We start from the raw sequence: 10,190 nt of genomic DNA on the forward strand, positions 1-10,190 counted from the left end.
TGCTCCTTCCGCTCCTTCAGCCAATAGCTGCTGAGATACCATCCCATTAGGGGCGTGGTCTCTCGCTCTTTAAAAAAGCTGCCACTGCCCTCTCTGGTTTCCAGCTCCTCCAGTGACTAGACTCCCTTCCTGGTTGCACAGAGGGCTGTTGTCTGGGACGGTGATCTGTAAGTTTTTCCCCCTTAAATAAATAACCATTCTATTAAGCATAATTCCAAACTGGTGTGGGATTGTTTGTGACTTACGCCTTCAGGGCTGGAGAGATGGTTTCCGTTGTTAAGAGCACCGACTGCTCTTGTAGCAGACCGGAGTGTAATTCCCAGCGCCCACATGACAGCTCACAAGTGTCTGCAGCTTCAGTTGCAAGCGTATCAGACCCCTCTTCCAGCCTCCAAGGAGACCAGGCATGCAAGTGGTACACAGACAGACCCTTAGGCAAAATAGTCATTACAGTTGTAAAAATATGTAGACGAAAAGCCAGGACTGTGAAGTGATCAAACATATCAGACCAACAGTGGATGCAACCCCCTCCCCAGAAGGACACTCCCAGATGGGCACAGTACTATCCAATCATCAAACATTCCAGGACATACACGATTCTACAGGGAACCAGTTCCTGAGCTGGATTCTGTCATGGGGCTCAGGCTCTGACTCTGTTGCTGGATGTGACCTAGTCAAACCTGGCTTCGTCCAGACCCAGCCCTGTGCTTTGAACCATGAGGGTTCTGCTTCGCCTTTCAGATCGGCCTCATCAATACCTTTTCTAATCACCTGCTGTGTTCTTCAGGGTGCCAATCTTGCCTTGGACAAGGGGTCTCGGACACTGTCACCTCTCTAACCCTTTCATTGCCATTTTATACGTCAGGCACACATATTGTTCTGTGAAGTCTAGTGTGTGATCTCAGAGTTTAACATCAGTAATTAAGACGGTAACGAAAGCGCTTGTGAGCTCTGCTTCTCTGATCTTTCAGCTTTCACCCCCTAATATCTGACTCCAGGTCTTTATTATTAAGACCAAGGAGAAATCACACACCATGTTCTCCAAAGTGTCCTTTCTGAGGAGAGAAAACCTTACCAGAGGATTTTTTTTTTTTTTCCCCATTCACTGTCCAGCTTCTCCCAGGTGTCCAGAGGACTGAAGCCAAAGTCTGCTTCCAGGTTTCAGGTCAGCAATATGGACAGCTCTCCTGAACAACTCACTCCATGTAAGGGGTCTCCCCCTTCCAGTGTGCAGAAGACCCGAAAGACAGCTTTTATGTCTGAGTCAGAAAGGTCTCCCACAGACCCACATGTGGGGAAATCACCTTTGGGCCATGAGACCTATCTGATGGGCATAGGTCACTCTGGTCCATGTTTCCTCTGCTTCCTCTTCCATTGTCACATCCCATCACTGTGGATGATGCAGCCACTCCAACCTTCCTTTTCTTCCATGGGGAACAGAAATGAGCTAAAAAGAAGTCTTTTTGCTTCCCCTTCAGTTGTTTCTGTTGGGTATTTTTGCCACATTGAGGAGAAACACCAATTCATACAATGGCCAGATTTGATAAAAAGCAAAGAAGTTTGTTGAGTGGGAACTCACACCACATTATGGCACAGCCTCTATGTGGCCTGTTGGAATGGCTGTGGAGCCGGGGGATGCAGCTGAACCTTCTACCATGGAAACAAGGAAATAGAGGAACTGCTCTATTTGCAAACACAAGCTCACAAAACTATAAACACGGGGAAACAGAGAAAAGGCCATTAAAGTTGACCCACTGCCTGTTCGGGGTCCTTAGGTAGTTCGCCTAGAATTTACTTGCACTAGACTGCAAATGCCGCTGGAAAGCAAACAGCTTCTGGAGCATACTGGCTAGCAGTAGTTAGGTTTTTCCCTACACTACTGAAGTATGCAATCATGTGACTTCACTCCACCCCCACCCTGTCCTACCAAAATACTTTCCATTCTTGCCATGCCTGAGATTCTTTTATTAAGACAAAACCTTCCATCCCACAATTAGAGATAAGGCAGGGTACCCTAAGAGGTGGAGTGTGCACCGGCTTAAATACAGAGGGAGGTTGTCATGGGGAGACCCCCTGACATCTCATTGTGAAAGTTCTTTCTTCTCCTGGGAAGCCGTGGAATTAACAGGCTGTGGCATTGCTTATTGTTCTTAAGCAAGGCACATAATCTCTTTGTCCTCTCTCAGAAGACAGGCTTTACACGCGTGCCAAGAGACAAGGACATCTGCAAGGGCCCTGCTCCGTTTAGAAATCACGCTCTCACCCTTTAGGTTTCTATAAAGTAAAATGGAGAAACCTGCCCTAGCTGGAAACCAGCTGGAAAGCCCCAAAGGCCTGGGAGAATATGACAGCTCAGCACCCTGACTCATCTGCAGCTCATCACCCTGCATTTTTGCAAAGACTTGTAAGAGAGCAGGCCTTTATCTCTTCTCCCAAACTACCAAAATAAATGAATAAAGAAATCAACAAATAAATAAATAGACTCCCCTGCCGGTTCCTGGGTCAAACCATTCTCAGGACTAAAGAATATCAGATGGAAAAGACTCCGAGGACCGGAAGACTCAGTGTAGGTAAAGCTAGATTCTTCGGAACAGCAGCCATGATTGACAAGTTTATTATAGGGTAATTGATATACAATAAATAATATATACTTGAAATGTTTTTGTTTGATCTGTTTTGACATGAGAATGTAATTATAGCATCATCACCTCAATCAAGAGAGCGGAAACATCTACTCCCATAGGTTCCTCTTACTCTTACAGTAATCTTTTCCCACTGTGTCTCCCCATCTCCCATCTACCGGAAATCACTAATATATTTTCTGCCACTACAGATTAATTTTCACTTTCTAGACTGTAATATAAATGAATTCCTATTGCACATACTCTTTTGGGGGTGGGGTTCGTGACAGGGTTTCTCTGTGTAGCTTTGACTGTCCTGGAACTCACTCTGTAGACCCAGCTGGCCTCAAACTCACAGAGATCCTCCTGCCTCTGTCTCCCGAGTGCTGGTGTCAAAAGTGCACCACCACTGCCCATCACATAAGCTTATTTTCCTCTTTTTTTTTTTTTTTTCAAGGGAGTTGTGGATACAACAAGGTCTTGCTACGTAGCCACATAGCCCAGGCTGGCCTTGAAATTATGATACTCCTGCTTCCACCTCCCAAGTGCCGGGATTGCAAGTGTGCATCGCCCACCAAGTGCTGGGATTGCAAGTGTGCACCGTGCACCAGGCTTAATTTGTTCCTTTTTATAGAAGCTTTCCCTAGGTCTTTGGGTTTTCATTTCTGAATGATTATTCAATAAAACTATCTAAATAAATTTGTTTTTACTTAAACCATAATACCTACTAAGTGCAATTTAGCTGTAGAAGTAGTTTATATGACTTAGAATTCCAGGTCCAGAATTGTAGTGACATCCCCAAGGCAGGAGTTTAAACTGGCTGGTCACACCACATCTGCAGTCAAGAGTGCAGAGAAAGAAAAGCATCGTGTGGCTTGCCTGCTGCCACTCGTTCTCAGCTAACTTTCTTCACTCTTACACAGTTCTGGGTCCAGCCTGCCCACTTCAAATGACTATCAAGATAATCTCCCATAGACATGCCCACAGGCCAATCCGGTCAAGACAATCCCCCAGTAAGACTCTTTCCTCAAGTAATTCTAGGTTGTGTCAAATTGACTGCTAAAACTTACTAGTATATGCCCCAAACTGGCCTTGAACTCTCAATCTTCCTTTATAAACCCGAGTGTTGAAATTACAGGCAGGGGTCACCAGGACCAGCTAATCTCTGTCTTTTAATCACAATGTTTAGTCCATTTATATTTCATAGGTTAGGTGCAAATTAGCCATATTGCTGTTTGTTTTCTATTTGACCTGTATATTCATTTTGTCTTGTTTTAAAGAGGGTTTTATGTAGTGATACTTTATTTGTATTCTAATCAATAAAGCTTATCTAAAGATCAGGATGCAAAACTAAGCAACTAGAGGCCAGGCAATGGTGTCACACACCTTTAATCCCAGCACTGGGGAGGTGGAGACAGGAGCGATATGGCTGGGCAGAGAGAGGAATAAAATGGGGAAGAGACAGGAACTCACTGGAGGGAGGAGTCTGAGGATTCGTGAAGACAGGATCTTATCCCTTTGGTCTGATAATTTGGTAGAGGTAAAAGGTCTCTCCAGTGTTGGCTGCTTTGCTTTTTTTGATCTTCAGCCTGAACCCAATATCTGTCTCTGGGTTTTTATTATTTGTGCTACAGTTTTATATGACAGCCTAGGCCATTTTGGAACTCATTATGTAGCCCAGATTGACCTCTCACTTGTGTTAATCCTCCTGCCTCAGATTCCCAAAGCTAGGATTATAGCTATAAACCACTATGCCCAGATTCCATTTGACGTAGATGTTCTTGATTTCCCCTCATCTGCTGTTGATTCATTACTTATGATGTCATTTTGTAATTGGATGAATGTATTTTATGATTCTATTTTACTTCCTTTACCATAAACTTACTACCTGTAATGCTGCTATTTTAGTGGGTGTTTGAGGGCTTGTAATATGTATAAAATCATAATTATACATCTTTACACATAAATATAAAAATTATATTTACCTAGGCTACACCCAGTCACATGCTAAAAGATTCTGGTAAGGAGGTCCTCCATTTCTTCCTCCTGACACGTATGCTATTGTTTCCAGTGTTTTACTTACGCATCTACACACACAAATCATTGTTATTTTTGTTTAAGCCATCAATTATCTTTTAAAGTTATAAAGCTATTCAGGTTTTAAGAAAAACAGCCTTACATATTTCCCCACAGTCTCCCCTTTTGCCAGGCTCCATTTTTTGTCCATATCCATATTTCCACCTGGTGTTCTTTTCCTTCTGTCCAAAATTTTCCCTTCATGCTTCTTGTGTGTTTGGTCTGCTAGTGATGTATTTTCCCAGCTTCTATGCATCAGAAAATGCCTGTGATTCACCTCCATCCTGGGGAGATGTTCTCACTGGGCTGAACACCTAGATGACAGAATTTGTCTTTCAGCAGCCTAAAGATGCTGCTCTCCCGTCTTGGCCTTGTATTATTTCTCAGGAGAAATCTATGACAGCCCCTCTCTGTGTTCTTCTGAGCATTTGTCTGTTTGCCTGGCTGCTTTTTAAATATTTCTGTCTTCGTCGATGATATTCAGGCTGGTGTTTGATTGGGATATGATTTTATGGGGTTTTCTTCATGAAGTTTTTGTGCTTACGACTCATTGAGTTTCTCCCACCCATTTGTTTATGGTTCTTGACAAAGCTGAAGATTTTCAACTTCTCCAACTGGTTTGTGTGTCCTTCCCCGCACCTGTAGGACATGGGTGGCATGTTTATTGGTTCCTGAGGGGTCATCCGGTTCACAGGCGAGCTTTCATTTTCATGTGGAAGTTTTCCATTCCTAGCCTTGGATGCTCTTCTATTGCTTTGGCTTCAGATTCACAAATATTTTGCCATGAATCCCATTACTATAATTTTCTTCTCAGATTTTAAAATTCTTAATCTTTGGAAATTTGATTTAACATATATTTCTGCCTATAAACTTTTTAAGTATCTTGAACATAATGACAATAGTTGTTTTAATATCCTTATCAATAATACCTGTACCTGTGTGTGTGTTTGTGTTTGTGTGTTTTAACACCATCAACTGTTTCATCCTTGTAGGTTTTTTATTTTTAGGTATATAATATCATGAATTTTAATTCACTAGGTTCTGAATATTTTCACATGACAACCCAAAATTTTCAGCTTTTTTCTAGAATGCAGTTATATAATAACTAGGAAATGCTGAGCGTTTTGCATTCTGTTTTTTACAGTTTGTTAAGTGGGACCAAGCAACAAGACACTATCTTCGTAGAACGCTGGTTCTCAACCTTCCTAACCCTGTAAGCCTTTAATACAGTTCCTCATGCTGTGGTGACTCCCAACTGTAAAATTATTTTTATTGCTACTCCATAGCTCTAATTTTGTTACTGTTATAAATTATAATGTAAATATCTGTGTTTTCTGATGGTCTTATGAGCCCTGTGAAAGGGTCATTTGACCTTCAAAGGGATCATGACCTACAGGTTGAGAACCACTGTCTTAAAGAGTCCTTGTGTCGTGTCTCCTTATGAACAAAGATGGGTCATCCTTTTCTGGAAAGGCATAGTAAGCCACTAGGAATTAAATTGTATTCCCCTCCAAACTTAAAAAGTCAACATCATAGCCTTCATGGCCGTGGTCATTGGAGACAGACCCTTTGGGGAGGAGCTGGGTTAGATGAAGTCAGGAAGTTGGGTCCTCACGATGGAGTTAGAGCCCTTATGAGTTACGAGGTATCAGAGAGCTCGCTGTATCCTTCTGCCACGTTAGAACACAGCAGGGAAGCACAGTCATCCACAGTCAAAGAAAGAACTCTCACATGCGCATGGATCTTGGGCTTCCTGTTTTCAGAACTGTGAGAAAACACATTTGTTTCTTAAGCCACCCTGGCTATAATATTGAACCAAACGAGACATTTTAGGCTTTGTTGTAACTCGTCCTGCCTCTGTAGCATGAACACAGCCTCAAACAGAACGTAGACAAATGGGTCTGCCTGCGCCCCTACATTTTATTATGAGCCCTGCAATGCGAGTTGCATAGACATCTCAAAAAGTCCAACTCCATAAAAATTATGCTTAACTGTGGGCCATACAATAATAAACGGTGGGTTCCTCTATCCAATGTCTACACAGATATGCCTTTTCTCTCTGAGTGACCCATTTTTGGTGTCTTATTGGGGAATAAGAAACCTGACACGTTTCGTCCGGGCCTGTTTCGTAAGACGCATACTCGTAAGCTTCGGAAAGACGAGACGGCCTTTCTGCTTTCCTTCAGCTGCCAGAGAAGAATTCCCTACATAAACTTGCCTGTATTACCTGCCACAGCCTCCAGCACCCAGAGTCTGCAGCAGGCTCTCTGATTTAGTGTTAGAGTCTCCTCCTGAAGAAGGATTTTGTCTAATTTTTTCTTCTCTCTCCCGCAAATCGCCCTTGCTCTTCCGACTGGGCTATTTGTTTCGCTGTCGCCGGCAGCACATGGCTGTAGACAGACACAGCCGAGCAATCACAGTCATAGCTCAGCTCTGCCGCGGCTGACAGAAACGATGTGCTCCCGAGACGCCCAGACAGTGACAAAGCGGGCTATCCCAGAAAGCAGGTTTCTCCATTGCTTCACGGGGGGGGGGGGGAGGCTCGGGGAGGACGCCTCGCCTATCGGGGCTCAACCTGACCAACTGGCAACATCGCCAGTCTTTTCATCCAAACACTTCGCTCCGAGAGCCGGACCCTGCCTTTTCAAACCAAGCACCCTGTCTAATAAAAACGCAATGCTTAGCAACAGAAATGAATTGCAGCTATATTTAGCTAGGCTCAAGCTCTCTAAAAACGTCCTGGACAATGTGAGTGACACACTTGGTGATTCCTCTTGTCTCTTACTGATGGTCGTCACCTGGTTTGTATTCTGGCATGAGAAGAGTCTCACAAGTGGAAGGTGATTCTATTGGCCAAGGGAGCGATGAGAAGGCTTAGATAGGAAGGAATTCTGGACCTGAAGTCCCACTAGCACTAAAGACCCTGTCTGCTCCTGAATATTTGATCTCCAGTTTCACTTTGAAAAATACGATAACTCGTTGAAAAAGAAAGAAAATCAAGACTACACGGAGACCTGGGAGATGATCCCTGAGATGTGAGGGGAAAGGGAAAGTGACTTCCGCGAATGTGTGTGGTGGCTGTAGCATGAGCCCCGAGACACAATTTGATGAGAATGGTACTCTGTTTGGGGGGAGGGGGAAGCTCCTGCCCCTCGCCCATAGCCCCAGTTGAATCATGAGGAAAACATTAAGCAATCCCACCAGAGGAGCATTCCTCCTCAGAAGATCATCCTAAATACTGACAGAGAGCAGTCACAGCCAGGAGGAGCCTGGAACGGTTAAAAGGTAATGGGGGATCCCACCACAAAGAAGGGACCAAAGAGGAAACCTGAATCTCACCCCAGCAGGTAATAGATAAGTGTCTGTCATTAATTCAGCAAATGTCCTGCGGCCATTTAAGGTGTTCGGCATAATGGGAGCCCCCTGAAAACCCCGTGGTAATTCCGAGAGTCTGAGTCTGATTTTAAGTCTGTTGTAGAGAAGGAAGCAAACTGTTCCGTTTGCTGAGTTTTGTCAGTCTTGGCCTGTGCGGCCCCCCACAACCAGTGTTTCCCTTCTGCTCTGAGTTCAGTCAGAAGGGTACTGTCTGTATCTTGAGGAGCAGCATAAAAACCAGCAAACAGACATGTAAGCTAAATCCAAGTCCCACTGTGATAGCTCATGCCTGTAATCCCAGCACTCGGGAGGTCGAGGCAGGAGGACCTCGAATTCGAGGCTGTTTCAGGCTATTTAGTTCCAAGCCAGCCTGGGCTACATAGCAAGATCCTGTCTCATGAAACAAAACAAAATAAATAACAACAAAATCTGAATCTAGATTTTAAAAAAAGAAGAGAAAGAATGGAATGAAAACAGGGTACCCAGAAGGAGACTGGGACTAAAGCATGTGTTATCTGTCTCCGGGAATGTGATCGGTCTGGGAGGAGCTCTGAGCTGAAACCCGACCTTTTATTTTTAACACAACAGCTGAACTCCCAGCGTTTGCCCGCAGTAACTGCAGTCGTTGCCTATAGACAGCGCCTCTACCAAATGAAGGAGCATTCCTTGAAATTCTCATTAAGTGCACATTACTGTTTTGCAGCTGATATCCTGGGAGCGGTGATTGTTCCAGTTTCAGAGTTAAGTCTGTACCTGAAGCCGCAACCTTCTGCCGCTGCGAGGGTGGATTCTGGAGAGCGCGTTTGTCTTCAGTGTGTTATTCGGTGTGGCGTTGTCCTGGGGGATTTTACCAGAAAGCTTCCCTGATTACTATTTCCTTGACTGTGCTTTAGCTGTAAGTAACCTCCCTTAAGATGACCTGACATAAGTTTCCCTCCCTCCCTGCCTCCGTCCCTCCCTTCCTCCTTCCCCCACCCCTTCTTTTAAAACAGGATCTCTCTAGGTAATCCTTGCTGTTCTGGAACTCGCTCTGCAGACCAGCCTGGTTTCGAATTCAGAGATCTGCCTGCCTCTGCCTCTCCAGTGCTAGGATCAAAGGTGTTCGCCACTGTGTCCCACGCTTTCTTTCTTGGCAAGGGCCCAAGTATAAAGCCAAGCCAGCCTTACACCCAGCCTCAAATCCTCCTGTCTCAGCCTCCTGAATACTACTAGTCTCAGTGCCACAGCAAGTCTGGCAAGTTGTAAGTCTTTTGTGGGGGCTGGAGAGATGGTTCAGTGGTTAAAAGCATTGCCTGCTCTTCCAAAGGTCCTGAGTTCAATTCCCAGCAACCACATGGTGGCTCACAACCATCTGTAATGGGGTCTGGTGCCCTCCTCTGGCCTGTAGGAATACACACAGACAGAATATTGTATACATAATAGCTAAATAAATATTTTAAAAAAAGTAAGTCTTTTGTGGTTTGTTTGTTTGTTTGTTTTTGAGATAGGGTCCCACTCGGTAATCCAAGTACCCTTGAACTCATGTATCCTGAAGTAGCCTTAAGCTATTAGCAACCCTTATGCTTCAGTTCCAGGGTGCTAAGAGTACAGCCAGGAATTATTCTTTTAAAATATATTTCTTAAAGATGCTTCGTATGAGCCAGGTTATGGTGGTGCATGCCTTTAATTCCAGCACTCAGGAGGCAGATGCAGGCAATCTCTTGAGTATTAGAACAACCTGGTCTACACAGTGAGTCCCAGGCCAGCCAGGACTACACAGAGAAACCCTGTCTCGAAAAAAAAAATCAAAACCAAAACCAAAAAATTCTTTTTTTTCATGCAATATATTTCAATTTCAATCTTCCCCTCTCACAAGAAGGCGTCCATTCTTAGAAAAAAGCCAGTAACTATTTGTCTTGTGATTGGCCTCTGCAGCTGGTTATAGTCTAAGCTGGCTTGTAGAAGGGAAAAGGCAAAAGAGCTGTCAGACTCCAAAGTCCTGGTCTTCAGTTGGAGGTTGGCGGCTTCCTTGACACAGCGGACGGCCGCGTCAGGTGGCATTAATGCTGGGTGTTCCTGTCTGGTCCTTTTGGAGGTGATGTCCTGGTGAGCCGGCTTTCTCTGGGGACTTCCCGTGGT

At 44.4% G+C, this 10,190-nt stretch overlaps 1 long non-coding RNA gene across 1 annotated transcript in view; it reads left to right on the top strand.

Moving 5' to 3' along the window:
• The window catches only part of LOC126488605 (uncharacterized), a 12,733-nt gene extending 3,286 nt beyond the window's left edge, over positions 1-9,447 (top strand). The window contains exons 2-3 of the long non-coding RNA XR_007588757.1: positions 5,842-5,910; positions 8,776-9,447. This is a non-coding gene — a long non-coding RNA (uncharacterized lncRNA). The remainder of the gene's footprint in view (positions 1-5,841; positions 5,911-8,775) is intronic.
• The last annotated feature ends 743 nt before the right edge of the window (positions 9,448-10,190 follow it).

Source organism: Alexandromys fortis, unplaced genomic scaffold (assembly GCF_014885135.2).
Source record: "Alexandromys fortis isolate MF-2015 unplaced genomic scaffold, M_Fortis_MF-2015_v1.1 scaffold_8_9099976_23576923, whole genome shotgun sequence".
NCBI lineage: Eukaryota > Metazoa > Chordata > Mammalia > Rodentia > Cricetidae > Alexandromys > Alexandromys fortis.